General features: G+C 41.8%; 1 protein-coding gene and 1 long non-coding RNA gene across 4 annotated transcripts in view; one reads left to right on the top strand and one right to left on the bottom strand.

Moving 5' to 3' along the window:
• The window catches only part of ncaph (non-SMC condensin I complex, subunit H), a 43082-nt gene that overhangs the window by 507 nt on the left and 14651 nt on the right, over positions 1-27924 (top strand). For 2 of the 3 annotated variants that reach the window (XM_068023016.1, XM_068023019.1), the window contains exon 1: positions 22763-22907. The exons of the other annotated variant lie outside the window; for it this stretch is intronic. The gene's annotated coding sequence lies outside the window, so the exon portion shown is untranslated. Of the gene's footprint in view, positions 1-22762; positions 22908-27924 lie in introns of those variants that run through there. 3 annotated transcript variants of the gene reach the window in all.
• Positions 79-22666, bottom strand: LOC137357054 (uncharacterized). The gene is made up of 4 exons (XR_010971126.1): positions 22593-22666; positions 19226-19357; positions 15905-16120; positions 79-124 (listed from the first exon to the last, which is right to left on the bottom strand). It is a non-coding gene; the product is annotated as an uncharacterized lncRNA (long non-coding RNA).

The raw sequence follows: 27924 nt of genomic DNA on the forward strand, positions 1-27924 counted from the left end.
AACCCCCAAGGAAACGCAACGACAAAGGAAATTTGGGCTGCGGAGTTAATCTCTTCCACCCCGAGCATAACTTCGAAAGTGCGATTCTCACTTTCTCTCTTCCCCGAGTTCAGGATTGAATGACCTGCAGATAAAGCAGCAATTTTCATTGTTTTAGTGTTGTCCATTCGTCACGTAATCCTGATGTAGCTAATCACTCCTGATCAATACACTTTTATAAAAATGAATTCAAACTGTCCTTGGGCATGTGATCTCAATACTCATTTGAGTAAGGACATCAACTTTCATCTATTAATGTGTTTGTTGGTAAAATGGTCAGACATAAAGCAGTGTGTGTCTGCGTTTTAGGATTGTGAATGCTTTTCTTTCCTAATTAGTGAATATATGGGGAGCACATGTACCTGTATCGATAGGAACATAGGAAATCGGAGCAAGAGCAGGCCATTCGGCCCCTCGAGCCTGCTCTGCCACAGGAAGCTATGAGGGGCAAGTTGGCTATGGTGGATTGGGAACATACATTAAAAGATTTGACGGTAGACAGGCAATGGCTACTATTTAAAGAAGTACTACACGGTTTAAAACAAATGTACGTTCCTCGAAGACACAAAAACCCAACAGAATAAAGGTGAATTAACCGTGGCTAACAATAGAAGTTAAAGATTGCATTAGATGAAAAGAGATGACGAATAAGGTCACCAGAAAAAGTGGTCAGCTTGAATATGGGAGCAATTTAGAATCCACTAAAGGAGTATCAAGAAACTGATAAAGAAAGGGAAAAGAGAATATGAAGCAAGCTCACTAAAACCATGAAGGCAGACTGTTAAAGCTTCTTTAGGTAGATGAAAAGGAAAAGATTCGCAATGACAAATGTGGGTCCATTCCAGGTGGAGAATTGGGAAATGGCAGAGAGACCAAACAATTACTTTGTCTTCACAGAGGAAGACACAGAAAATGTAACAGAAATATTAGGATAACAAGGGACTTGTAAAAAGGAGGAACTGAAAGAAATTAGTATCAATAAAGAGGTAGTACTCAAAAAATTAAGTGGATTGAAAGTTGATAAATCCCTGGACCAGATGAGCAACATTGAAGGAGATGGCATAGAGATAGTGGATGCATTGTTGGTTATATTTCAAAATTCTATAGATTCTGAAAGGGTTCCTGCAGATTGGAAAGTAGCAAATGTAACCCCATGATTTAAGAAGGGAGCGAGAGAGAAAATGGACAACTACAGACCTGTTAGTTTGACGTCACTTGTATGGAAAATGTTAGAATCTATTATAAAGGAAACGATAACTGGACACTTGGAAATTAATGGTACGATTGGGCAGAGTCATGAAAGGGAAATCATGTTTGACAAACCTGTTGGAGTTTTTTGAGGATGTTACTTGGAGGATAAAGGAGAACTAGTGGATGCGGTGTATTTGGATTTGCAGAAGGTTCTTGATAAGGTCCCACACACGAGGTTGGTGAACAAAATTTAGAGCACTTGGTATTGGGGGTAATATACTGATATGGATTGAGAACTGGCTAACAGACAGAAAGCAGAGAGTCGGAAGAAACGGGTCATTCTCAGGAATGGCAGGCTCTTAGTAGTGGGGTACTGGAAGGATCAGTGCTGGGGCCACAGCTGTAAACAATCTATCTAAATATGGGGACCAAATGTAATATTTCCAAATTTGCTGATGACCCAAAACTAGGCGGAAATGTAAGTTGTGAGGAGAATGCAAGGAAGCTTCAAGCGGACTTGGACAGGCTAAATGAATGGGCATGACCATGACAGATGGAATATAATGTGAAGTGTGAGGTGATCCACTTCGGTAGAAAAAACAGAAAAACGGACTATTTCTTAAATGGTGAGAGTTTGGGAAGTGTTGATGTCCAAAGGAACCTGGGTGTCCTTGCTCATGAGTCGCTAAAAGCTAGTATGCAGGTACAGTAAGCAATTAGGAAGGCAAATGGTATGTTGGCCTTCATCAGAACAAGATTTGAGTACAGGAGTAAAGATGTCTTGCTGCAATTGTATAGAACCTTGGTGAGACTGCACCTGGAGTATTGTGTACAGTTTTGGTCTCATCTAAGAAAGGATATACATGCCATCAAAGAAGTGCAGCAAAGGTTCACCAGACTAATCCTTTGAATTGTGGGATTGTTTTATGAGGAGAGATTGCAGAAATTGGGTCTGTATTCTCTAGAGTTGCGAAGAATGAGAGGTGATTCCACTGAAACTTAGAAATTCTTACAGAACGCGACAGGGTAGATGTGGATAGAATGGTTCCACTGGCTGACGAGTCGAGAACCAGGGGATACAGTCTCAGAATAAGGAGCAGGTCTTTTAAGACTGAGATGAGAAGGAATTTCTTCACTTAGAGGGTGGCGAATCTATCTAATTCTCTATCCCAGAGGCCTGTGGAAACTCAATCATTGAGCATATTCAAAACAGAAATCGACAGTTTTCTGGATACTAATGACATCAAGGGACGTGTGGATATTGGGGGAAAATGGCACAGGGGTAGATGATCAGCCATCATGTGTTTGAATGTGGAGAAGGCTCCTATTCCTATGTTTCCTATGTTGGAACTAGATCATGCTGATCTACCTCGATGCCATTTTCCCGCACTCGCCCCGTATCCCTTGATATCTTTAATATCTAGAAATCTATTGATTTTTGTCTTGAATATCCCCAACGACTGAGCCTCCAAAGCCTTCTGGGGTAGGGAATTCCAAAGATTCACAACCCTCTGCATCAAGAGATTCCTCCTCTTCTCAGTCTTTAATGGCCAACCTCTTATTCTGAGACTTTGTCCCCTGTTCTAGAACCCCCAGCCAGGTCCCTGTTGAGCCATAGAAGGATTTCTCTCTACTTGTGCCACTGCTTCATCTATCTGGTTACAAATCCTTTGTACATTCAGATAATGAGCCTTTAATTTTAATGTTTTACCTTTTATTTCCTGCTTTGATCTTATTTAATGATGCTCCATTACTGTTAAACTCTCTGTCCCTTCGTGTCACACTCTGCTTATCTTAACCCGAATAGCGACTACTCTGTAACCTTGATTTTTCTGTTTAGCTTTCTAAATTTTCCCTCACCTGACCACACCCCCTCTTCCCCCCCCCCCCCCCCCCACCCACCAACCCCACCATCCCAGTCCTCACTTTTTAATTTAAAAACCCTATCTTATTATTCGATTTGCCAGGACACTGATCCCAGCCCAGTTTAAGTGGAGCTCGTCCAGAGGGACAGCTTCCTCTTTTCCCAGCATGATTGTATTTAAGACATGTTCCTAAAATTCCAGTGCATGTGCCTAAAATAATACTGTAGCCACACTTGTGGCTAGTCAGGAATTTCAGTTGGACAACACTAGTGTATTCTGCTTATCCTGGAGGACAATGTCGTTTTTCATTTGTTGTGGTGAGAATATGATCAAGGAGCAGAAAGAGTTATGATGTTGGTAGAATTTTTCACTGTTGCATCATTCCAGTCTCTTCACGAGTTTACTTCTCCCCAGCTTTGAGCAGTGAGCTTCTTTCTCTTCATGCCAGGCTTCTTTGTAATTTTTGTGTCTATTTTCAAGATGAGCTGAAGTAGGCCTCCTTTACTCAGTGGCTGTTCCTCTGACATTTTTTTTAAAACTTCTATTTTCATCAATGTCCATTCTTTTTATAATATAATACTGACTTTATCAGAGCTTATTCGACTTTTTGTGTTATCTTTTTTGTGACAATAGAATGATTCCAACTCTTATAATAGGCTTTGCATCCAAGTGAGTACAGGGATACTGCTGGTGAGAGATGATGTCATTGAAAGCATAAAAGTGCATTTGAATGTTGCTTCAATATTTGAGAATACCTAAACTCCTCTAAGACCTCTATTGCTCTCCTTGAAAGACCGAAGAATAAGTCTGGGTGGTGATGAAACCGATATAGAATATAAATGGTAAGTTTTTCAGAATAAAAGATGAGGAAGACAAATATGTGCCCAAAGTCAAAAGAAGGGAGTGTGGTCTGAAGAAGTCATGGTGACTGACTGGTTTTGTACAATGACAAATAATATGTAAAAATAAGTTTCCAGAAATTAAAGTCATATATGTACTGGGAACAGTTAAAGAAAACCAAGGCCTCTGATCAGCTGAAAGAATAATGGGAAAAGAGTAGTCAATTGCAGAGGGAATGGGAAAAGCTTTTTCAGCTATGTGAAGAGTCAGAAAACAGTCTAAAGACTGTACTGGGCTGTTGAATGATACTTCAGGACAGGTTACGAAGGATTCACTGGGTTGGGCAGACATACAAAATGAGTACTTTGCATCAGTCTTCACTCTTTGAATTCTGTCAGTCAAGCATTAATAATGATAAAACTATTACCAACATGGATGAACATATTGTTTTAGGTAGAATTCAAAACCTTGACCATACATAGGGCAGCATAATCAGATGATAGTTCCTGAAGGTTCTTGAGAAGGCAAGCCCCTTGCCTGTATCTTTAATAGTTTGTTTGGACTGGAAGGAGGCAAATTTAGTCCCAGGAATTAAAAATGAATAAGATGGATGCAGGTAACTCAGGCCATTAGTTTGAAGTCAGTAATAGGGAAGATGCTGGAGGCAATCAATATGTGATTATTTGGATAGAGAGGGAAATATTAGGGACACCCAAATTGGCTTCAAAAATGACAGCTTTTAATTTAATTTACAATCAAACATCACAGGCAAGCAGGGAGGTGATTGGTTTGGGGAAAAAGCTACCTGTTTGGTGAGTATCTGGTAAGTGATGAAAGTCCATTCTAATCCGCACGTTTAAAATAGTAAAGGAACTAGTGGTAAGTTTAACAAAATATATGAAAAAAAAGAAAATAAAAAAAATGAATAAAATCATTAAGTAGTTAATTAAAAGACATTAAGGATGGCAGGACAGGTGATGTGTCACAGCTGCAGCATTTGGGATCTCCTGGATGCCAGTGTGATCCAGGGCAAACATGTCTGCAGTAAGTGTTTGCGGCTTGAAGAGCTTCGGCTCGGAGTCATTGAACTGGAGTCCGAGCTGCAGACACTGCGACACATCAGGAAGGGGGAAAGTTACCTGGACATTTTGTACCAGGAGGCAGTCACACCCCTTAGGATAGGGTCTTCTGATTTGGTCAGTGGTCAGGGACAGGAGAGTTTGGCTGCAGCTGAGGCAGGTAAGGGGACCCAGGGGGCAGAAGTGTAGGAGCATCAGCCTTTGCGATTGTCCAGCAGGTTTGAGGTTCTTTGAGCTTGTTTGGATGAGAGTGGGGGCTGCAGTGTGGATGAGCAACCTGACCATGGAACCATGGTACAGGAAGCCATTCAAGTGGAGGGAGAAAAAAGGAATGTAGTGGTAGTTGGAGACAGTATAGTTATGGGGATTGACACTGTTCTCTGCAGCAAAGAGCGAGAGTCCAGACAGCTGTGTTGGCTGCCCAGTGCCAGGGTTCAGGACATCTTCTCAGCGCTGGAGAGGAACTTACAGTGGGAGGATCCAGTTGTCGTAGTCCATATAGGTACCAATGACATAGGCAGGATAAGGAAAGAGGTTCTGCAAAGTCAGTATGAGGAACTAGGCACCAAATTAAGAAGCAGAATCTCAAAGGTAATAATCTCCGGATTATTACCTGAGCCACGTGCAAATTGGCATAGGGCAAATAAGATTAGAGAAGTTAATGTGTGGCTCAAAGACTGGTGTGGTAGAAGTGGGTTCCGGTTCGTGGGACACCGGCACCAGTACTGGGGAAAATGGTGGCTGTACAATTGGTACTGAACTGTGCTGAGGCCGGTGTTCTAGCGAGCTGCATAACTAAAGAAGTGGAGAGGGTTTTAAACTGAGTAGTTGGGGCAAGGGATCAAATTTAGGAAGACATGGTAAATCAAGGAGTAGAGACAAGGCAAGAGAGAAGAAAGGTATTAATGTGGGAAATGATAAACCAGACTGTGACAGGAAGGGACAGAGTGTACAAATCTAAGAGTAAATCAACAGATAAGGCGAGAGATTACAAAAATAATAAAAGGACAAAACTAAAGGCTCTGTATCTGAATGCACGTCGCATTCAAACAAAACAGATGAACTGAAAGCACAAATAGAAATAAATAAGTATGATCTGATAGCCATTTCAGAGACATGGCTGCAGGACGACATAGATTGGGACCTGAATATTGAAGGGTACGTGGCATTTAGGAAGGACAGGAAGCTAGGAAAAGGTAGCTCTGTTAATTAATTATGGTATGAACGCAATAGAGAGGGATGACCTAAGTTCAGGAGACCAGGATGTATTAGCAGTTTGGGTAGAGATGAGAAATCATAAAGGCAAGCAGTCACTTGTGGAAGTGCTGTACAGGCCACCTAACATTATACCCCGTCCCACAGTGTGGTTAAAGGAAGAAATAATGGCAGCTTGTCAGAAAGGTACAGCAATAATTATGGCAGATTTTAACCTTTTAGACTGGAAAAATCAGTTGGGCAGAGGTAGCCTAGATGAGGAGTACATAGAATGTTTTCGGGATAATTACTCAGAACAATATGTTCTGGAGTCAACCAGCGAGCAGGCGATACTAGACCTGGTATTGTGCAACGAGATAGGATTAATTAATGACCTCATAGTTAAGGTGTCCCTAGATAGCAGCCATCATAATATGATTGAATTTTACATTCAGTTTGAAGGAGAGAAGAGTGGGTCCAAGACTAGTATTTTAAACTTAAATAAGGGCAATTACGAGGGCATGAAAGCAGAGCTAACTGAAGTGAACTGGCAAATCAGGTTAAGGGATAGGTCAATAGAGATGCAGTAACAGACATTTAAGGGGATATTTCAGAAAATACAGAATAGATACATTTCAACGAGAAAGAAAAATTCCAAGGGTGGGACCCGCCATCCGTGGTTAACTAAAACAGTTAAAGACAATATGAAACCTCAAGAAAAAGCCTATAATTGCACAAAGATGGAAGGCAGGTCAGAAGATTGGACAGAATATAAAAAACAGCAAAGAATGACTAAAAGATTGATAAGGAAGGTAAAATTTAAGAACGAGAGAAAGCTGGCTGGAAATATTAAGAGATAGCAAGAGTTTCTATAGATATTTAAAAAAGAAAAGAGTAGACAAAGTGAGCAGTTCCTATAGAAAGTGAGTCTGGGAAATTAATCGTGGATAATAAGGAGATGGGTGATAAATTGAACAGATATTTTGCATCAATCTTCACAATTGAGGATACAAGTAACATCCCAGTATTAGCTATAAGTCAGGAAATGGAAGGGAGGGGGGAGGAATTCAAGAAAATCACAACCACCGGGGAAGTGGTACAGAAAAAATTTTTTGCAGCTACGGGCTGACAACGAAGGCCTGCTACCTGACGGGACCAGACGACGTGTCTGGTTCGGATCGGGCCGCTCTTCTGGGTCCGGGTCGGACACGCACAGCAAGGTAAGTGTTAAAAGTTTAAAAACTTATCTGAGTTGCAAGTCCGGGACGTCAAGCAGGGAAACTGAGTCTGCACACTGAGCGTCTCTATGACGTCATCACGTTCATGCTGCAGCTTCTGGCAGATTGGGAGTCGGAAGGTAAGTAAAGGGAAATTGTGGTGGTCGGGTCGGGCTCGGGGGGGAAAATGGAGGGACTCGGGCTGGGTCGGGCTCGGGTCCAATGTGGTTCTGTCAGGTTCGGGTCGGGTTTTGTTTTGTGACTTGAGCAGGCCTTGAGCTGACAAGTCCCTGGGTCCCGATGGACTTCATCCCAGGATGTTAAAAGAAGTGGCTACTGAGATAGTTCATGAGTTAGTTTTAATTTTCCAAAATTCCCTAGATTCGGGGAATGTTCCGTTAGATTGGAAAATAGCAAATGTAACTCCTTTATTCAAAAAGGGAGGGAGAAAGAAAGCAGCAAACTGCAGGCCAGTTAGCTTAATCCGTCTTCGGGAAAATGTTCGAAGCTACTATTGAAGACGGTATCGCAAGGCATTTAGAAAAATTCAAGGTAATCAGGCAGAGTCAACATAGTTTTGTGAAAGGGAAATCATGTTTAACCAATTTATTGGAGTTCTTTGAGGGAGTTAGGCTTTTGATAAGGTGCCACATCAAAGATTATTGCAGAAAATAAAAGCTTTTTGTGTAGGGGCTAACATATTGGCATGGACAGAAGATTGGCTAGCTAACAGGAAACAGAGAGGCATAAATGGGTCATTTTCTGATTGGCAAGATGTAACGAGTGGTGTGCCACAGGGATCTGTGCTGGGGCCTCAACATTTTTTTATATAAATGACTTAGATGAAGGGACTGAAAGTATGGTTGCTAAATTTGCTGATGACACAAAGATAGGTCGGAAAGTAACTTGTGAAGAGGACATAAGGGGGCTACAAAGGGATACAGATAGGTTAAGAGAGTGAGCAAAGACCTGGCAAATGGAGAAAATGTGGGAAAGTGTGAAATTTTCTACTTTGGCAGGAAGAATGAAAAAGCATATTATCTAATTAGTGAGAGATTGCAGAGCTCTAAGATGCAGAGGGATCTGGTTGTCCTAGTGCATGAATTGCAAAAGGTTAGTGTGCAGATACAGTACGTAATTAGGAAAGCTAATGGAATGTTATTGTTTATCACAAGTGGAATTGAATACAAAAGTAGGGAGGTTACGCTTCAGCTATACAGGGCATTGGTGAGACCACAAATGGGTGTACAGTACTAGTCTCCTTATTTAAGGAAGGATGTAAATACATTGGAGGCAGTACAGAGAAGGTGTACCAGACTAATACTTGGAATGGGCGGGCTGTCTTACAAGGAAAGATTGCACAGGCTAGGCTTGTATCCGCTGGAATTTAGAAGAGGAAGAGGCGACTTGATTGAAACATATAAGATCCTGAGGGGTCTTGACAGGGTGGACGTGGAAAGGATGTTTCCCCTTGTGGGAGAATCTAGAACTAGAGGTCACTGTTTTAAAAATAAGGGGTCGCCCATTTAAGACAGAGATGAGGAGAAATTTTTTCTCTGAGGGTTGTGAGTCTTTGGAATTCTCTTCCTCAAAAGGCGATGGAAGCAGAATCTCTGAATATTTTTAAGGTAGAGGTAGATAGATTCTTGATAAGCAAGGGGGTGGAAGGTTATCCAGGGTAGGTGGAAATGTGGAGTAATCAGTTCAGCCATGAACTTATTGAATGGCGGAGCTGGCTCGAAGGGCCGAGTGGCCGACCCCTACTCCTAATCCATACGTTCATATGAAGGACCTGTCTTACAAATTTGATTGTATATTTTGACAAGTCACCAAGAAAACAGATGAGGGAAACCTGGTAGATATTGTCTACCTAGACTTCCAAAAACCATTTGATGTACAAGAAGATTCTTAAAAGAAAAAAGCCTTGGGTATTAGGGTCAGTCTGCTGCACTGGATTGAGAGCTGGCTGAAAGCCCCAAGCAAGAAACCAGTTGTAGATGAATTGCTATCTGCTTGGAGTCTGGTCTCCAGTGTTGTCCTAAAGGGATTGTGTTAGGACTGCTTTTGTTTACTGTCGTTAATGATTCACCCTTCAGGGGCGGCACAATGGCGCAGTGGTTAGCACCGCAGCCTCACAGCTCCAGGGACCCGGGTTCGATTCTGGGTACTGCCTGTGCGGAGTTTGCAAGTTCACCCTGTGTCTGCGTGGGTTTCCTCCGGGTGCTCCGGTTTCCTCCCACATGCCAAAGACTTGCAGGGTGATAGGTTAATTGGCCATTATAAATTGCCCCTAGTATAGGTAGGTGGTAGGAAAATATGTGGGGATGTGGTAGGAATATGGGATTAGTGTAGGATTAGTATAAATGGGTGGTTGATGGTCGGCACAGACTCGGTGGGCCGAAGGGGCCTGTTTCAGTGCTGTATCTCTAAACTAAACTGAAGCTGATGGAGGAGGAGAACGATCTGGCTGTCCTAGTGCATAGATCTCCAAAGGTTCACGACCAACACCGTGAAGGGATAGCTGGAGCGAATAGAGTGCTAGGATATATTTATATAGGACATTTGTCTGTTCTATAGCGCAGAGGGTGGCCATTTGTGCAGCTCTTTGATACTTCTCATGTAAATGTTTCCCCTTCAAGTATTTATCTCTTTTCAATATTACTATTGAATCTGCTTTCATGATCCTTTCAGGCAGTGCACTCCAGATCACATCAACTCAGTTTTTTTTTAATAGTTTCCTCATGTTGCCTCTGGTTCATCTACCAATCACCTTAACTCTGTGTCAGCTGGTTACTGACTCTTCTGCCCCTGGAAACAGTTATTTACTCTCTGAAAACTTTTCATGATTTTGAACACCTTTATCAAATTACTTCTTCACCTCTGCTCTAAGGAGAACAATCTCGACTTCTCCAGTCTCTCCAAATAACTAAAGTCTGTCATCCCTGGTATCATTCCAGTAAATCTCTTCTGCACCATCTCCAAGTCCTTGACATCCTTCCTAAAGTTTGGTGTTGAACATAATATTCCAGCTGAGCCCTAACCAGTGCTTTAATAAGTTTTAGCATAACTCCCTTGATTTTATACTTTATTCATGAGGTCAAGGATACCACATTCTTTTTTAAGACTTTTCAACTTGTGCTGCCACCTTCAGAGATTTGTGTCCAGATACTCCTAGGTCTCACTATCCTGTATCACCTTGCAAACTGTACCATTTAGTTCAGCTTACCTTTCCTCATTGTTATGACCAAAATGTATCACCACAATTCTATGCATTTTACTGAGGTTTAAAACATGATGAAGGGATTACATTGTATTTGTGTAGACCGCTTGTTTCAACTAATTAAGTTGGGGAGGACCAAGAATTATAATTTCAATTTATGTAAGGTAGAACTCCGTTAGATGTCAAAGCAGTTCCTTACCCAGAGAGAATTGTGATGCTTTATGTGAGAGCTGGACGTGTTTCTGACTGGGGTGGAGTTTACCTTGTACAAAATGTTGTACTGTGTAACATTAATCAGGATTAGAGTGGTCTCCTAGATTAGTTGTGATTACCTATTGGGAGGGAGCTGGGTGGTGTGGGGTAAGAATGGAGGGAGGAGTGGTGCCAGGAAGGAATTTTCCAGATTTTCCCCCCCCAACTTTTCCCAAGACTTTACATGACTTTTAGTTGAGACTGTATATTGTGACGAGGTAGCTGGTCGGGACAGTCTGGTTGGACCAGAGGGTCTCTTCCTCTCCGTCATAGTTCATATGTCTGTTGCCTGACTGGAAATCCGGCTCTTTCCCTCCCCACCACCCCCTTCCTCCCCCTCTCCACTGCAACCTTTCTTGTTTATTTAATTTATCATTATCCTGTCAGGTCTCTTTCATTTCCTCTCGTTTCTAGATATCCTGCCTTATATTATCGTGCTTCTCCCCATATTGTGATGGTTTTTTGATCAAGACTCATGTAGTGTTTCAACCAGAACTCATTCCTTCCCAAGAATTCAGAATTGTGGAGCTCCTTCCCACCCACAGTGTTTCCTTCCTCATGTGAACTGCAGGCCTTGGAAGTCCAAGCTTGGCAATACCTAATCACAACTCATCATCTTTCTACTTTTTACAATCTTGGTACCCTGCATTTCAGTTAGATTCCTTAATAAATTTAAAAACCTGCAGTCCAGCACACAACTAGCTTAGATATCTTACAATATGAACCAAACCTGCAACCAAATTGTTCCAGATTTAGTGTGATACACTCATTGTACAAATTGGATTCTGAATCATCTTGTTTCCTTGAAGACAGAGTATTTCACACTGGGTGTTGTGGTATATTTTATGCTTTTATAGTCCCTGTCATTTTAGGGCTGATTTTCCTACGTTTGCCATTCCAGTGCAGATCAAGAAATTGGGTGCACCAGCTATGATTTTTCCAGCCAAATATTTTTTACGGATGGCAGCGCGCCCACTAGTTCTGACAAAGTATGGCTCGTGGGTGAGGCTCAAAACTGGTAGTGCAAACTCTGAAAAATGATGCCGTCAATGCGCAGCATTCATTAATTGCCTCCCACTTATCAACTCCGATGAGACTGCTTGAGGCAATTATAGGACAGGAAAGGAAGCTGTATATATTACAAAAACAGTGAAGGAGGATGAATTATTGAGAGACTTGCAAGGTCTCTCAGCAGGGGCTCAGCCTCTGGTAGATGTACTAATGCAGTTCCCACTGTGAATTACACATCTTCTGAACATCTGTTTTCTGCTTATCGTTTATAGGATGCCAGCACTATTAGGTCTTTTCAGCGTGTGCCTCCTGGTGATCACGGGGAGCCTGTACCACCCCCGCCTCTTGAGTGATGAAGTTGAGAGTGAAGAGGTCCAGTCAAGGATGAAGGAGCAGGAGGACAAGTATAAGCTGGAGATGGAGCGGCTCCAGAAAGAAGTGGATGAGAAGAGTAATCATGAGCATGAAATGAAGGTCAATACATTTGTAAAAGCAGAAAACCCAACACAGATGGATTGGAACACCTGGAATATTCTCCTGATGGTCACAATTCTATTCTTGGAACTGTGGAGACAGGATACATGGCCACATATACCACAGGACTATAACAGTGAGGAAGAAGAGGAAGGAGAGAAGGAAAATGAATTTCCTCAAAGACTTTACAGCAACATTTTGAATATTCCTGACAAATGTGTGCTGGATCAGTTTTATAACAAGTGTATTCAGAACGTGAGCCAAGAGCCAATGCAGACGTGTGAATTTGTAGAAAGCTTTGTGGACAACCTCTTGGAAGCCTGCAGGAATATTTGCCAGTGGGATTCTGAGCTGATTCTTGAAGACTGTGTCGGCATTGGTAGTCAGTTTGAGAAATGGGGCTGTAAAACACCCTCAGTATATGATATTTTAGTTCCGATTTTAATTCAGGATGGATATTGCTTTAAACCAGAGATCTGTTGCTGTGACCTCCCACCTGATAAGCAAAGTTACGGCCGGATTGTTATGGTCACACCAGGCAGTGCTGACTTGGGCTGCCTCTGTAAAAATACTGAACTTGAAGGAGATGTTCTTTGTCTTATTCATAGTAAAAGGTTTGAAGCTGATGTTCGTGCCAATTGCCTGGCTTCCATCGTATGTTCTGAGTGGTATTTGGACTACAAGAAAGTACTGAAATGGTTCAGGGTTGCACTAGCAAAATCCTGGAACAAAGTTTGTCATAAGTATGATTTTGAACTTTCCTTCCACAATATTACTGGTTGCTGTGGTTTAAAAGTCCAGTATCAGTCAGGACGAAACATCCACATTAAAGCCTTCCCTGCTGTAAGGCTGAAGGATTCAGATGTCTATCTCGTATCCAGCTTTCCTGATTACACCAAGAATACAGTGCTGTCCACTACCTACTGGCACATATCCTGTGCTGTCTGTGAGTATAGATTTCTGAAAATCATGGCGAAAAGCGTTCCCAAAGACAGCTGTCACCTTAAGTGCCTTCAAATATTGATCTTTCTAACTGAAAAGCTGCGCAGCTCTCCAGACCAACGGAACATTCTTGGGTCCTACTTTTTTAAGACTGTCCTTATGCATCTGTTGTTAAGTCAGCCATATTCAAACTGGCACGAGTGTCACCTGGAACATAGGCTCAGAGACATTTTGAAGTATCTTGGAAAATGCTTGGATGAGAAACGCCTCCACCGATTTATGATTGGAAATCAGACTTTTCCTAAGCAAATTGGAATTCCGGAAATGCTTCTGTATGCCGAGCCTATAAACCTCTTCCGGTCCTTTGTAATACAGCGTGACTCTTACAGTCAGGCACTTATTGAATATCAGAAAATATTAAGGGACATGGGTCCGTTAATGATGGAATGCATTAAAGATAATACAGTCAGCTGACTGAAAACAGAGCCTTTGCTCCTAGGTTCGGAGCAGAATTATTTAACAGAAATGTAATATTTACAGTCCCACTAAGTAAATTCTAATAGATGTGTTATTTACATCCCACTCATTTCTCCTCTTTAATACATGGACAGATATTTCTGATGCCATTTTTATTGTCTCACATTTTCCCAGGATAACATGGACATTTCCTTCTTGGTGGCAGATGCATCAAGACTCTCCACTTTCACCTCCTGCCCTCACAATGCATTCACGACACGTATTTGGACATCTTGAAGTTACAAAGATGTTGAAAGTAACTGTCCTCTGAGAATTCCATAATTTCTCAGATGTCTGCTTGTGAGTTCAAACCATGATGGAGGACACATGAGCTTGACATCATCATGCCAAATGGGTTGAGCAGGCAGGCAACAGCTGAGTCATTTCCTAAAGGATTTGCAACGGGGTAAATTAAGTGATGAGTCAGTCCCATTGAGTTTTGTTGCAGTGCTTGGTGCGAGGGTAGATACTGCCAAAATTTAGACTAAACGAACAGCAGAGTAAGACTCATCACTGAGCAAAAGTAACAGTTCAGATTTCTAACTCAACACCATGTAGAAATACTGATGCAGTGATAAAGAATTCATCAGAATATTACTCGACAAAAAAAGGCTGATCCTCAGACGACTGGATCAAATCCCTAATTCGGTGCTGGGTTATCATCATAATCCTAAATCCAATTCATGAAATGTGAAACATCACTGCCAAGATTTGAACCAGAAATTAATCTTAAGACATCATCATAGGGAATGTTGCTGCTGATAATTGCAGAGCTTGACAGTAGTTTTTTCCCACTGGATTTCCACATGTCTGCACCCTGCTGCTGTTTTTTTTTGTTCACGGGGTTTAGGGTGCATTCTCTAAGAAAAGTGACATTTATTCAAGACCATCATGAGGATTTTAAAATATGGTCTTCAATCAGATGTTTCTCCTTCCTTTTAAATCAAGCTTGAAGTTTCACTGTGTGCCCTCTGAGATGGTGATGAGCTGAGGTCTTGGAGTTGCACTGCGACTCCTTAATTGTAAGAATGGAAATGGACTACCTTAAACTTAAAGCCAAGTCCATCCAGGGGTTGAACCCTTCTCCATATTTGGGCAGGCTTCTCTCAACCCCGCGTATTCCTGGACAAAGTGTAAAAAGTTTGTAATTTTAACTGGTGATCTCTCTCACAACCGGCCTGTTGCCACCTTTCTTTTCCCCATTTTGTTTATATAATTAGTCAGTGCTTCTTCGGAACTTGCTTTGTTATAACAATGACCTATTTCTTGTTTTCTCACTGGGATGAATTTTCATTTAAAAGCACTCTGCTACTCAAACTCAACTTTCAAAAAGTGTGACAACTGTGAAATTCTTAACCTTTTCCAATCCTTTTACTATTTAGCACATTTTAAAATAATTCATGATCATCTTTGCTACTCTTTTCAATTTGATGATTTGTACTAGAGGCCTTGGGCATTCATCCATGGTCACTTTTTAAAAAGTGCAGCCTTCCACCGTAATGTACAATAGGGTGATATCTATTCGACAGTACACCCTTGTTTTACAATGAATAAATAATATTTTCAAACAGAGTTCACTAACTCAGTCCAATAAGCACATGGTTTGGAATGCATCACTTCCCACAATGTCCACAGTACAGAACTAGTGGACAGGAGCAATGCATTTTGGGGCAATGATGTGTACTTCAGATAGCTATACAGGTAAAAATTGGAAAATATAGCTCTGATATGTGAGCTTTGGCAGGGACACAGTTGAACAAATGGCCTCCTCTGCTGAAACTAGTCCTCCTTTGCTCCAAAGGGAACTCGGCACCCTTTAAGGAGACCTCTCTGCAGTTATGGTTGGCATATGGAAAGTGTGCATTTAATTGTATTTGATATGACATAATATATAGAATCATACAGGTTTCAGCAGAGCAGGCCACTTGTTCCACTGTGTCCCTGCCAAAGCTAGCATAACAGAGACATTTTCCAATTTTTACCTGTATATCTCATTCCCTCTGAAAATATAATGAACCTGGCTTTCTGTGCAAATTTGTTTTCTCAAGCTACTCATTGACCCACCTCAAAACAGAAGGGAGTCGCTCCACCCTATCCGACTGGGTGGCTATCATGTATATTCCGTTCCAGTGCAGAGTGTTGACATAGCTTTTATTGTGTCGTTGAGGTCGTCAGATGATTGTTGATTTAACCAGCATACATGGAAATGTTCTTGATACTGGTTTGAAATGTCTTGAGTGCTTGGGGGCATCAGCTAACATGTATCCAGAATCTTATCAACTGTGTGGTCGAAAAAGGACAAATGTTATGTTAGATGAATAATACATTGTGTTTTAAATGTTATAATATCCCTGTTCGTGTAAAATGACACATTCTATGACCTACTATGGTAGCCCTGCAGGACATTCATTCTTACTGAAATAAAAATGGTGGGATTAGTACACGTTTCAAGTGTCGTACTCGAATTTCTGTCAAAGGACAAAACTCATCCAAGTGTTTCATAGCAATTAGACGTTGTGACTTTACAGGGATATTATTGTACCTTCGTAGTAAAGAATATGCTGTGAATTGCTTGGTATGACTGACCGAACCCAAAGACAAGGCAACTGATTATCATCTCATTTGCCATTTGTGGGACACATGAGACGTCATATTTATCCACCTAACAGCATCGAATAAAGTAATTAATTAGCTGTGACGTGCTGGGAATGTAATTAAGCACTAAAAAAAAACCCTATGATGTTTTATAAGGATGGAAACTTTATAATCATCCAATGTACGGTGACTGAGGCCTGAAGAGATCCACTTGTGAATAAATAGGGTGTATGGGATACCTGTCTGTCTCCTGTCACACAAATTAAGGGAACATTTCTTGAAGCTGATCGGCTCATATGCCAATTTAGATGGTTACAAATTCTAAGAGATATGTCATATTTGGCTGCAACTGTTTCAGCCTATGGATATAAGAAAATATTTTTCAAACCAGTTATTGTATCGCTTTCATGGTTTGCATGAAGAAGCTTCAGGAGCAGATATTTTTACATGCAACTTCACGAACCTGCTTTCTTCTTATCCTTCCTTACTTTCCCCCTCTGCTGCTACGTGGCACTGTCACATTCACAGCTCTATATGTCGCTGCATTCTGTCTCTTCCCTTGCTGCTCAGACTATAGGCAGCATCTGATTTTTGTTTCTCATTCATGCAAACAAAAAATAACAGGCAACATAGGCACCCTGGCAATAGCTTTCCTCTCCTCGTGCAACAGCCACTCATGTCCATCTGCCCTCTTGACCATTTCTGCTCTAATACGTATGTGCATCTTTTGTGATCGTCGATGTGTTCCTTTTCTAAAACAGTGACAAGGAAGCAACCCAGTGTCTCATCAACCAAAAATCAAAGTGCCCTCCCCCCTTTTAAAGGGACACAATTAATGAAGAAGATAACCATAAACACGAATAAACGTAAATGATATTACCAGTATTCACTGGACACTTCAGTCCCTGCAGTATTTCACCCTGTACGCAGAGGTCCCAGCAGAGCATTGTTGCTATATTAGGTATACCCAAGATTCCTTTTCACAAATCCCCACCAGAGAATGCATATGTAATTCAAATACTGCAGTTTATAAACTGTACACCCATCACCAGTAGATAGTGGTCCTCAAACTGACTCCATCATCTCTCGATGGTGGTCACGTTGGCATTTTGTGCACTGCAGCACTGACCACATTTCGGCAACAGAGACATGATGTGAACTTGTAGCTCCTTGTGTTTATTTTGCAGGACAGATGAGATTCCATAACAGGGTGTGAAATCTCCATGGAACTTTTTTATATCTTTCTAATCAAATTAAAGGGACTATAATGGCTCAGTGGATTAGCACACTGCTCTTTCCCTCTGGGAATTCTGTTTGAGCTGAGACTGATAGAATGGAAGACTTTCTGCAATCCTCAGTGCTCTTCCAGTGGTAGGTTCATCACAAAATAATCTAGAGTTTTCTGTAAATCTGGCAATCTCACTCTTATGGGCTTTTAATTATGGGAAATGGTCAAATTTACATTACTCGTGTAGGAGTACTTCTCTGAGTTGGCCTTGATCATCTATCTAACTTATGCTTGTACCTAAGCTGGTAGTGCCTATTACTGATAAAAGGTAACCAAAGTAGAAATTGATCCATTTCCAGGACTAACATTCATAGGTAATAACTACATAAATTCAGTGATAGGAAAAAGCCACGAGACTAACTATTGTGAAGTGACGTATAATTTCATGTCTAGTTTTCATTTCACTTTGGCCAAAGTTGAGATATTAAGAGAGATCATGTCCTCAATTCAAACTTACTGCACAATAAAGAGAAAAGAAAAAGGATTTGGATGAATTCTTGTAGAGATTTCAGAGTGGCACTGATGGAATTATCTGATCACCTGATGAAGAACAGTTTGTGAATGGGAGTGGATCTAGATTGACATTGCAATGCAGTCCTGTTGGCTGCAACATATCAACTAAGGTCCATCTGCCTGTTCTGATAATTCAGATGGATGTTGAAGTTGTCATAATGCTACTTCAAGAAGAGTAAGGAGTTCCCCAGTGTCCTGACCAACAGTCCTCCTTCGGCCAATGCCACAAAAAAAAAATCATAGATTAACTTGTGGGACACTGTTAATGCAGAATGGTTGATGTAAAGCAGCAGTCACTGAACACCAAAAGTATTATTTTCAGCGCTTTCACACCTTTCTCCAGAAAAAGCACTGTAAAGTTACAAGGATCATTCACAATGAGGACAATTGAAAAGCTTCCTTTTTAGTCCTGCTCAAGCTATTCTTGACTCAGTTGATTTTAGGCCTCTGTTAAAAACAACTTCAAGCCATTCATAAGTCGGTTCACAACAGTGTCCTGTGGGAAAGTGCTGCCTGATTGTTCTTTCCTGTCCCCTGACCAAATTGAGTACAGGAACCTATAAAATGCAGATTTATAAGTAAAAACTCCATATCCTCTGCCACGTGACAGTGTCTTTTTGCACATACAACTGCTGCACTTTATGAATATTTGAAAATAGGTGGTTATCAAGTTCTTGACAATATATGGAAGTTTTATTTTTGTCTGAATTAAATATTCCTCTAGTTTACTTACCTCCTCTTCAGAAAATGGTGACTCCTCATGGAGGATAGTTCCATTGATAATATATATTGTTCTTCTGTCAGCCTGGACAATGGCTTAATGCAGCGCAGCTACAACAGCTGAGCCAGATCCTCACGAGCAATTACTTTCAATGAAGTCATGGAGATTAGGAGCAGAAACAACTGGCTTATTTTTACTCAATCTAACTTCAAGACATCGAGGTTTGCTGTAACTCACCATTGATGGGAGAATGAAATCGGGAACCTACCTGGTCAATTCGGCTGAGCACAATTACCCGCTGAATCACTAAATGCTTCATTTGTGTCAAATTATCTGTTTCACCATTCTGGGTTTGGTCATGGAGTCTCTTTGAGGTAGGAATGGCTCAAGGATGGCCTGCCTGTTGATGGAAGACGAGAACTGAGTCGAACTGGCAAACTTGGTAACGTGATATCCAAGCCAGGCAGGTTCACATGCTGGACAGCATTGTCAATAAATTAACAGACAGCCCAGCACATGGAACTTGGAGAAATAAACAGGTCACTGAGGGTTAGGATTTTTCAAAATTAGCTGCAGGTAACCTTGCAAATAATTCCTTACTGGAGAAGGTGGTTCTAGCTGGACAAACAGGAGGAAGCCTACTCGTGGTGATCGTCTTTGTGATCTGAGCAGTACCCCAATGTAAATTTAAAGGGTTGTGAATTGGCACTTAAACTCTCTGGACTTGGGCAGTTGCAGTGTGTTCCTGCACTCCATCGTGGACAAACAAATCTTTATATTTGTGTATTTCTCAGTAACTTGATTCAGACAATAGAATGTTCAACTTGTTATGAAAGTAATTTTGCTTTTGTTAAAACATTTTTGAGGAATTCACAATCAAACTTTAGAAATGTTGGACGTTTTTTTCAAGAGGGTCATCAAAAGGACAGTGAAAGAACTGGTTTGGCAACAACGTTTACTAATTGTCACAAGTTAAAAATAGAGGAAGAGGTGGGCAGAGAAGTGACAATTGTGCACCCTTTGATAGGACAAGTCTGGGAGCAATGGCGTGCACCTGAGAGAGCAGCAAACTCGCAAGCTTTTAGTTGTTGTGTCATTGTTTACCTTCTGGAATGAGATCAAGTTTGCACCTGCTGCTGAAGAAGTGTCATGGAGGAAAAGACCAAATTCTTGCTGAATGTTCAAAGACTCAAGCCTGCAGAAGAAGAGAATTCCCAAGGAAGAAGACCATAACCCAGCTCGGCTTTCCAGCACCTCTCTAAAAGACCCTGAGAAGTCCACTGTGTCAACTCATCTCATCTCCTGTCTTTGAAGAAAAGTCTGGTAAATTAATTGTCAACGCCGCCTGAAAAGAACTGTTCGAAAAGATCCTAGTGACCCGTCTAAATGTACTCGGAGGCTGGACTGCATGCCAGTTTTGGAACACAACGTATCTCATCTGATTTTTCACAAGAATGAGCAAGTATTCAGCCCAAGTGTTGCTTTTTTGTCTGTAACAGAGCTTTGAACAAAAATCCCTTTTATTCTTCCGGTTAACTGGTGTGTGTGTGCGCGAAAGAGTCTGAGGGGCTAAGATAAAAAGGGAACTTTAAACACTTCATCTGGTTTAGACTTGTTTTATAATAAACTGATAATTTTATTCATGAAAGAAACCTGGTTCGTGTGTTTTATTCTGGGAAAAATAGATTGTGATAGACCGTATTGGTAAGTGGGAAAATTTAAATATATGCTGTGACCTGTGGAGAAATGGAACGAAAATAAACAGAGCACTCCTCCCGCCTCGGTTGTAACAAACTACATAGCCAAATCAGGAGAATGCAAGTCAGAAGAAGTTGTGATCAAATCATTTGGTGTTGTCAGACTATACTTTCATTTCTGTGGTCAATTCTATTGCTGAGACATCAGGGAGACATTCAGGCACTGGATTAAGTGCAGAGAACAGCTGAAAACTGATTAATAGGGTCAAGGGTCCAATTTATAAGAAAAGACTGGAGAAACTGAGAAACATTAAGAGCAGGAGTCGGCCATTCAGTCCCTGGGGCCTGCTCCGCCATTCAATTAAATTATAGTAGATCTGCATTTCAACACCACTTTCCTGCCTTTGCTCCATATCCCTTGATACCCTTACCTAACAAAAATATCTCCCAATTTTGAAAGCTCCAATTGTCCCAGCATCCACAATGTTTTGAAAGAGTTCTGAATTTCTATTACCTTTTGTGTGAAAAAATCCTTTCTGATTTTGCTTCTGCATGATGTGGCTCTAATTTTTAGATTATGTCCCTTTGTTCTTGATGCCCAGTAAAGGAAATAGTTTCTTTTCATCTAACCTATTAAATCCTACAAACATTTTAAACATTGTCACAAAACCTGGTGTCTTATAATTTAGAAAATATTTTGATGTGTCTCAGATCTATATTGGAGACCATACACTTGTCCACATTCAACTCCAACCAAGAGCTTTGCCCAGTTGCCTAATCTGTCTATATCCCTTTGCAACTCCCTGCTCCCAACTGGACTACTTACTTTATCTCCTTAAGTGCCATCTTCAAACTTGATATTCAACTTTTCACTGAACTCATGAATAAATATGCTGAAAAGTTGAAGGTCCTGAACAGATTGCTGGGGAAGACCACTTGTCATATCCTGCCAATCAGATCCTTTATCCCCACTTTGTCTCCTAACTCCCAACCAAATTCCAACCCAATTTTAAAGGCTACCTCCAATTACATGCACTCTCAGGATTCGCTCATAATGGAACTTAATTAAATGGCATCTGGAAGTCCATACAGCCACTTGCTTGTTTACCTTATTAAAAAGCTTTCCAGCTTTGAGTGGAGGCATCTAAAAGGTGTAACATATGGAATGGACAAAGGCTTCATCTGAAATATTACTGTAGATAAAATTATGGGGTAGAAAGATGGGGCAGATTTTCAAGTTGGTATGACGAAATTTAGGGCGGATGTCAGGAAATTCTTCACATGGAATAGAGTCCCAGATGGACCAAGAGTGAAAACTCTGGAATTATTTAATAAACAATTGGAAGTTGCAATGAAAGGGTGGTGGGGGCAGTCTACGTGGATTGGTTAAGATGGGCCGAACAAAGGGCGGCACAGTGGCGCAGTGGTTAGCACCGCAGCCTCACAGCTCCAGGGACCCGGGTTCGATTCCTGGTACTGCCTGTGTGGAGTTTGCAAGTTCTTCCTGTGTCTGCGTGGGTTTTCTCCGGGTGCTCCGGTTTCCTCCCACAAGCCAAAAGACTTGCAGGTTGATAGGTAAATTGGCCATTATAAATTGTCATTAGTATAGGTAGGTGGTAGGGAAATATAGGAACAGGTGGGGATGTTCGGTAGGAATGTGGGATTAGTATCGGATTAGTATAAATGGGTGGCTGATGTTCGGCACATGTTCGGCACAGACTCGGTGGGCCGAAGGGCCTGTTTCAGTGCTGTATCTCTAATCTAATCTAATCGAATGGCCTCCCTCACCCAGTTTGCTGTCAGTCATGGATTTTATGCGTGCCAGACACTTGCTGACCAGACAAACAAGGTTTGTAAAATAACATTTGTGTTTGGGGCCTGGGAGGAACAGTCCTTCGTATTTCACAACATATTTCCACCAGTTTCCCAAAATAATACCTGCGACCTTTTCCACATGCCATCAGGTGCACATTGTTCTCCCGGGGAAGGCGCCCCACCGAAGAGCCGCGCGTGCGCACAGAGTCCTCCAGCCAGCCGCGCGTGCGCACAGCCCGCAGAAGAGCCACGCGTGCGCACTGAGTCCTCCAGCCAGTCGCGCGTGCGCACTGTCGAGTGGCGGCAGATTTTGAATTTCGTTTTAACGAACGCACAGTCGCAAAGTAACAAAGGCGAGGAAAATCCGGAAGGGACCCCGGTGGGGTGGGATAAAACAGTGTCGGAGAAAAGGCATTCCAGAATCCCTCCCACTTCCAGGTCAGTGCGGCTCCGTGTGATCTGAGGCGGGTAGTAGTTTTTTTATGAGACTGCAGAAGTTGGGTGGCTGGAGAAAACTAGGCCTCTTTCTCCCGTCGGTCGTTTAATCTGTGAAAGAAGTGGGTGTGTGTATTTATATAACACGGGGCGCTGATAAAGAACGGCTGGTCTGAGTAGTTAATCAGATGCCTTCCTGTTTCCATTTAAGATTTCTATATCAATACTTGCCCAAATCTCCAGATCCACAAAAAGTGAATGAGAAATAATCATGTAAAATGGAATTGAATCGCCAGCGCTTTTCATTCTTCCAATTCCCATGTCCTACTGCATTACTTGAATGTGTCTGAGCTGCATGACACATGGCTATTTAGAGATATCAGTGTCATTTGTAACAATCCTATTTAAATGTACACTAGAGAGAGAAATAATGGTAAATTTTCTTTGTCATCTTGTACCTGTATGAAAATACTCTGGAATTTGGACAACTTTTCTCTCGGCAGGAAGAGCTCGAGTGTCGGGGCGGCGGTGTTGTGGAGAGATTTTCTTTCAATCTGCATCCAACCGACCAGTTTTCTTCTGCATTTGTGAAGCACCTTGGAATGATTTGTTTACATTTAAATGCACTTTATAAATGCAAGTGACTGCTGTTGCATAACTGAGGATTACTACCTATTAAATTCAGTTCTGAATGTTCTCTCTGGAACAATAGTAATACAGCACAGAAACAAGCCCTTCGGCCCACTGTGTCCGTGCTGGCCATCAAGCCTCTCTATTCGAATCCCATTTTCCAGCATTTGGCCTGTAGCCTTGTATGCTATGGCATTTCAAGTGCTCATCTAAATACTTCTTAAATGTTCTGAGGGTTCCTGCCTCTAACGCCCTTTCAGGCAGTATGTTCCAGGGGCGGCACAGTGGCGCAGTGGTTAGCACCGCAGCCTCACAGCTCCAGGGACCCGGGTTCGATTCCGGGTACTGCCTGTGTGGAGTTTGCAAGTTCTCCCTGTGTCTGCGTGGGTTTTCTCCGGGTGCTCCGGTTTCCTCCCACAAGCCAAAAGACTTGCAGGTTGATAGGTAAATTGGCCATTATAAATTGTCACTAGTATAGGTAGGTGGTAGGGAATGTAGGGACAGGTGGGGATGTTTGGTAGGAATATGGGATTAGTGTAGGATTAGTATAAATGGGTGGTTGATGTTCGGCACAGACTCGGTGGGCAGAAGGGCCTGTTTCAGTGCTGTATCTCTAATCTAAAATCCAACCACCCTCTGGGTGAAAAAATGTTTCTTCAAATCCCCTCTAAACCTCCTGCCCCTTACCTTAAATCTATGCCCCCTGGTTATTGACCTCTCCGCGAAGGGAAAAAGTTTCTTCCTATCTATCCTATCTCTGCCCCTCATTATTTTGTATACCTTAATCAGGTCCCCCCTCAGCCTTCTCTGCTCTAAGGAAAACAACCCTAGCCTATCCAGTATTTCTTCCGAGCTGAAATGCCATCCCAGGCAACATCCTGGTGAATCTTCTCTGCACCCTCTCCAGTGCAATCACATCCTTCCTATAGTATGGCGACCAGAACTGTACACAGTACTTAAGCTCTGGCATAACTAGCGTTTTTATACAGCTCCATCATAACCTCCCTGTTCTTATATTCCATGCCTCGGCTAATAAAGGCAAGTATCCCATATGCCTTCCGAACCACTTTATCTACCTGTGCTGCTGCCTTCAGTGATCTATGGACAAGTACACCAAGATCCCTCTGTACTTCCAAGGGTCCTACCATCCATTGCATATTCCCATGCCTTGTTAGTCCTCCCAAAATGCATTACCTCACACTTCTCAGGATTAAATTCCATTTGCCACTGCTCTGCCCATCTTACTAGCCCATCTATATCGTCCTGTAATCTAAGGCTTTCCTCCTTACGATTAACAACGCCACCAATTTTCACATCATCTGCGAACTTACTGATCATACCTCCTATATTCACGTCAAAATCATTAATGTACACTACAAACAGCAAGGGTCCCAGCACCAATCCCTGTGGGACACCACTGGTGACAGGCCTCCAATCGTAAAAACAACCCTCGACCATCACCTTTTGCCTCCTGCCACTGAGCCAATTTTGGATCCAATTTGCCAAATTGCCCTGAATCTCATGGGCTCTTACCTTCTTCACCAATCTCCCATGCGGGACCTTATTAAAAGACTTACTGAAGTCCATGTAGACGATATCAACTGCTTTACCCTCATCTACACACCTAGTCACCTTCTCGAAAAATTTTAATCAAATTTGTTAGACATGATCTCCACCTGACAAAGCCATGCTGACTATCCTTGATTAATCCCTGCCTCTCCCTCAGAATTTTTTTCCAATAGTTTCCCTACCACTGATGTTAGACTCACTGGCCTGTAATTACCTGATTTATCCCTATTACCCTTCTTGAATTTTCTGTCCTCTGGCACTTCTCTGGTGGCCAGAGAGGATTTGAAAATTTGTGTCAGAGCCCCTGCAATCTCCTCCCTTGCCTCACAGAATAGCTTGGAAACATCTCATCTGGGCCTGGGGATTTATCCACTTTTAAGCCCGCTAAAACTGCTAATACCTCCTCCCTTTCAATGATAATTTGTTCAACTACATCACAATCCCCCCTCCCTGATCTCTCCACCTATCTTTGTCGTTTTCCATAACTACTTTAAATCTTACAGAGTTATGGTCACTATCCCCGAAATGCTCCCCCACTGATACTTCTACCACTTGTCCGGCTTCATTTCCTAAGATTAGGTCCAGTACCGCTCCTTCTCTTGTAGGACTTTCTACGTGTTGGCTCAAAAAGCTCTCCTGGTTGCATTTGAAGAATTCTGCCCCCTTTAAGCCTTTTGCACTAAGACTATCCCAGTTAATATTGGGGAAGTTGAAATCCCCTCCTATTATTATGACACCTCTCTGAGAGTAAAGTTTAATTGTGATACTAAAATATGTTTATTAAATAAATTGTATCTGCTTTAACCTATATCTTGTATTGTGGAGATATTCATGATTGAAGGGCAAGTTTTCAGTGGATTTTTATCAACAGCAAAGCAAATATGAGCATTCAAGCCATGATTGAGGTCTCTGTCCACTTCTGCATTTGACAAAAACATGGTAGCCCTAACATAAGGTGTCAGCCTTGCCTCAATGATAGCATTCTTGCCCTGAGTCAGAGGTGGTTGGTTCAGGTTCCCACTCCAGAGACTTAAACACATAAAAAAGGCTGACACTTCTGTCGATTTTATTTATTTATTTAGAGATACAGCACTGAAACAGGCCCTTCGGCCCACCGAGTCTGTGCCGACCATCAACCACCCATTTACACTAATCCCATATTCCTACCACATCCCCACCTGTCCCTATATTTTCCTACCACCTACCTATACTAGGGGCAATTTATAATGGCCAATTTACCTATCAACCTGCAAGTCTTTGGCATGTGGGAGGAAACCGGAGCACCCGGAGAAAACCCACGCAGACACAGGGAGAACTTGCAAACTCCACACAGGCAGTACCCAGAATTGAACCCGGGTCGCAGGAGCTGTGAGGCTGCGGTGCTAACCACTGCTAACCACTAACCACTGCTGAGGCATTTTTACTGTCTTTTGAATGAGATGTCGAACTGCGGCTCAATCTATTTTCTTGGGTGGGTGTAAAAGATTTGAACATCTCCCAGGTTCTGGCCAATATTTATCCCTCAACCAAAATCACAAAAACAGTTTTAAATCTGGTCATTTATACCATTGTTGTTTGTGAGACATTACAAGAGCATGTCGTGGCTTGGGGTGTGCTGAGATCATGAAAGGTACTGTAGTACGTAAATGAAAGTTCTTTCCTTATTTAATAATGCATTCTGTTGGTTTCATCACACACCAGTTTACCGACATTAAATGATCCTGCTAGATTTCTGCACTACAGAGGTCACAAGCTTTTGCTGCTCCTCGAGTAGTTGTCCAGTTTGCTGCACAAACTTGAGGATTACTGCAACTAAAGCCCTGTGCATTTTTTGAGAAGAAGGCAGTGTCCCAATTCATCATGTAAAGGTCCCACCAATCCAGATTTTGAATAAGATTGTATGTGAAGGGGCAAGGTGTGGAGTTCCATTGTTTTGAAGTTCTAGGAAAGAACACGTTAGTGTGGTAGATATTGTGAGAACACTTGATTTACAATGCGTGAGAACACACAGGAAGAATATGTGAGACAGCATATTTTGGAGCTTAGAAGGGATCAAACAGGTGAGTTCATAAGAGCGTGGATCACAGCATTGATACAGTGGGAAGAACTAGAAAGGTTGTGACAAAAAGACATGCGACAGGGACAGGGTTCCCCCCCAGCAGGGAAGCTTTCTCTTGTGTTCTGTTCAGAAGTACAAGTGAAGCATTAGAACAGCTATCTGTATTTCAGAAGGTAGTCAAGTGTTGGTCAAACTTGGTTTTATAGAGGGATGAGAATTTTTGAGCAGAAGAAATGATGGGAAGAAACAAATTAGCCATCAACATCGCTTATGTGGAAGTCTATCTGACAGCTGGTTTAAATGTGCGGTCGCATTTTCAATCAACACTGTGACAGATGATTTACCACAGGGGCTCAGAAGATGTGGAACAGACAAGATGATGGCAGTGAAACAGCCATGCTGAAAACCATACTGGTGATCATGGATAATCTTAGCAGCAGCTAATGCAGTTGAGAAAGTACCAGTATGAGGGAAATATGATAGTTTAAAAGGGATCACTTCTTCAGAGCAGATGAGAATGTTTCCAGGGATTTCAGAAAGGTGTACAAGATAGCAGAGGATAAGAGTAAGGTGAGAGACATACATCTTGGAAAATGGGAGACACGTTATCTGACTAGGGTCCAGAGCATCCTGTAACTGGATTGCTTTTGTATGTCCCTTTTTGATGTCAGTAATGACATTTTTCTTCTTATGAGGTGTGCACAATCTAAATGATAACCTGTTTTCTCTGTTTATAGATGCTGATGGACCCACTCTATTTCT

This window comes from Heterodontus francisci, chromosome 47, assembly GCF_036365525.1.
Source record: "Heterodontus francisci isolate sHetFra1 chromosome 47, sHetFra1.hap1, whole genome shotgun sequence".
NCBI classification, from domain to species: domain Eukaryota; kingdom Metazoa; phylum Chordata; class Chondrichthyes; order Heterodontiformes; family Heterodontidae; genus Heterodontus; species Heterodontus francisci.